A 3,819-nucleotide genomic window follows, 5' to 3' on the forward strand; every position below is an offset into this window, starting at 1 on the left:
TATTAAATTCAAAACACGATTCATAAACGCACAAATCCAATTATTAAATTCAAAACACGATTCATAACGCACAAATCCAATTATTAAATTCAAAACACGATTCATAAACGCACAAATCCAATTATTAAATTCAAAACACGATTCATAAACGCACAAATCCAATTATTAAATTCAAAACACGATTCATAAACGCACAAATCCAATTATTAAATTCAAAACACGATTCATAAACGCACAAATCCAATTATTAAATTCAAAACACGATTCATAAACAGACAAATCCAATTATTAAATTCAAAACACGATTCATAAACAGACAAATCCAATTATTAAATTCAAAACACAATTCATAAACGCACAAATCCAATTATTAAATTCAAAACACGATTCATAAACGCACAAATCCAATTATTAAATTCAAAACACGATTCATAAACAGACGAATCCAATTATTAAATTAAAACACGATTCATAAACGCACAAATCCAATTATTAAATTCAAAACACGATTCATAAACGCACAAATCCAATTATTAAATTCAAAACACGATTCATAAACAGACAAATCCAATTATTAAATTCAAAACACGATTCATAAACGCACAAATCCAATTATTAAATTCAAAACACGATTCATAAACGCACAAATCCAATTATTAAATTTAAAACACGATTCATAAACAGACGAATCCAATTATTAAATTAAAACATGATTCATAAATAGACAAATCCAATTATTAAATTCAAAACACGATTCATAAACGCACAAATCCAATTATTACATTCAAAACACGATTCATAAACGCACAAATCCAATTATTACATTCAAAACACGATTCATAAACGCACAAATCCAATTATTACATTCAAAACACGATTCATAAACGCACAAATCCAATTATTACATTCAAAACACGATTCATAAACGCACAAATCCAATTATTACATTCAAAACACGATTCATAAACGCACAAATCCAATTATTACATTCAAAACACGATTCATAAACAGACAAATCCAATTATTAAATTCAAAACACAATTCATAAACGCACAAATCCAATTATTACATTCAAAACACGATTCATAAACGCACAAATCCAATTATTAAATTCAAAACCCGATTCATAAATGCACAAATCCAATTATTAAATTCAAAACACGATTCATAAACAGACAAATCCAATTATTACATTCAAAACATGATTCATAAACGCACAAATCCAATTATTACATTCAAAACATGATTCATAAACGCACAAATCCAATTATTAAATTCAAAACACGATTCATAAACGCACAAATCCAATTATTACATTCAAAACATGATTCATAAACGCACAAATCCAATTATTACATTCAAAACACGATTCATAAACGCACAAATCCAATTATTAAATTCAAAAAATGCTTCATAAACGCACAAATCCAATTATTACATTCAAAACACGATTCATAAATAGACAAATCCAATTATTAAATTCAAAACACGATTCATAAACAGACGAATCCAATTATTACATTCAAAACACGATTCATAAATAGACAAATCCAATTATTACATTCAAAACACGATTCATAAACGCACAAATCCAATTATTACATTCAAAACACGATTCATAAACGCACAAATCAAATTATTAAATTTAAAAAACGATTCATAAACGCACAAATCCAATTATTCAATTCAAAACACGATTCATAAACGCACAAATCCAATTATTAAATTCAAAACACGATTCATAAACGCACAAATCCAATTATTAAATTTAAAAAACAATTTATAAACGCACAAATCAAATTATTCAATTCAAAACACGATTCATAAATAGACAAATCAAATTATTAAATTCAAAACACGATTCATAAACAGACAAATCCAATTATTAAATTCAAAACACGATTCATAAACAGACAAATCCAATTATTAAATTCAAAACACGATTCATAAATAGACAAATCAAATTATTAAATTCAAAACATGATTCATAAATAGACAAATCAAATTATTAAATTCAAAACATGATCCATAAACGCACAAATCCAATTATTAAATTCAAAACCCGATTCATAAACGCACAAATCCAATTATTAAATTCAAAACACGATTCATAAACAGACAAATCCAATTATTAAATTCAAAACATGATTCATAAATGCACAAATCCAATTATTACATTCAAAACACGATTCATAAACGCACAAATCCAATTATTACATTCAAAACACGATTCATAAATAGACAAATCCAATTATTACATTCAAAATACGATTCATAAATAGACAAATCCAATTATTAAATTCAAAACACGATTCATAAACGCACAAATCCAATTATTAAATTCAAAACACGATTCATAAACACACAAATCCAATTATTACATTCAAAACACGATTCATAAACAGACAAATCCAATTATTACATTCAAAACACGATTCATAAACGCACAAATCCAATTATTACATTCAAAACACGATTCATAAACACACAAATCCAATTATTACATTCAAAACACGATTCATAAACAGACAAATCCAATTATTAAATTCAAAACACGATTCATAAACACACAAATCCAATTATTACATTCAAAACACGCTTCATAAACACACAAATCCAATTATTACATTCAAAACACGATTCATAAATAGACAAATCCAATTATTAAATTCAAAACACGATTCATAAACGCACAAATCCAATTACTAAATTCAAAACACCATTCATAAACGCACAAATCCAATTATTACATTAAAAACACGATTCATAATACACAAATCCAACTCCAAACTAAGAGTTCAAGATGAACAATTCAAGATTGCTGCAAAAACAAAGCTCCTTCTGATCAAGCTGATCTGTGTGGATTAAACGTTACATTTGGCCTGAATAATGAGAAGCTGTTTGCCTGAGCACAGAAAGGTGAAAGCTCCAGAGGTGAAGCGGGAGTCAAACAGCTTTATCTGAATGAAAGCCAGCTCTACTTCAGTCATTCAGCTTCTCACACCACTTCAATTCATTCACACACAGGGTTGCCAGGTCCAGGAACATTCTTCAGCACAAAGAATGACATTTGCCACAAAAGAAATTGTTTACCATATATTGCCTGATATTTTGTAATATACAGTTGAAGTCAGAATTATTAGCCCCCATGTTTATTTTTTCCCCAATTTCAGTTTAACGGAGAGAAGATTTTCTCAACACATTTCTAATCATAATAGTTTTAATAACTCATTTCTAATAACTGATTGATTTTCTCTTTGTCATGATGACAGTAAATAATATTTGACTTGATATTCTTCAAGACACTTCTATACAGCTTAAAGTGACATTTAAAGGCTTAACTAGGTTAATTAACGTAACTAGGCAGGTTAGGGGAATTAGGCAAGTTATTGTATAATGATGGTTTGTTCTGTTGACAGTCGAAAAAATAATTAGCTTAAAGGGGCTTGTTTTTTAAATTAAAAACTGCTTTTATTCTAGCCGAAATAAAACAAATAAGACTTTCTCCAGAAGAAAAAATATTATCAGACATACTGTGAAAATTTCCCTGCTCTGTTAAACATCATTTGGGAAATATTGAACAAAAGAAAAAAAATTCAAAGGTGGGGCTAATAAAACTGTACATACTTGTAGCTAAACATCCTTAAAAAAAGTTTTTTTGGACAAGCAAAAAACATTGTCTTGTTTTCAGAGTTTTTCCTTAAATAAAGCAAAATAATCTTGTTTTTGGTTTGAAATTTGCCCCAGTGACAGATTATTTTGCTTGTTTTAATGAAACACTCACTTAATTTTTGACATATTTCTGAAAACAAGCCAATA

The sequence above is a fragment of the Danio aesculapii genome, chromosome 12 (genome assembly GCF_903798145.1).
Source record: "Danio aesculapii chromosome 12, fDanAes4.1, whole genome shotgun sequence".
NCBI classification, from domain to species: Eukaryota; Metazoa; Chordata; class Actinopteri; order Cypriniformes; family Danionidae; genus Danio; species Danio aesculapii.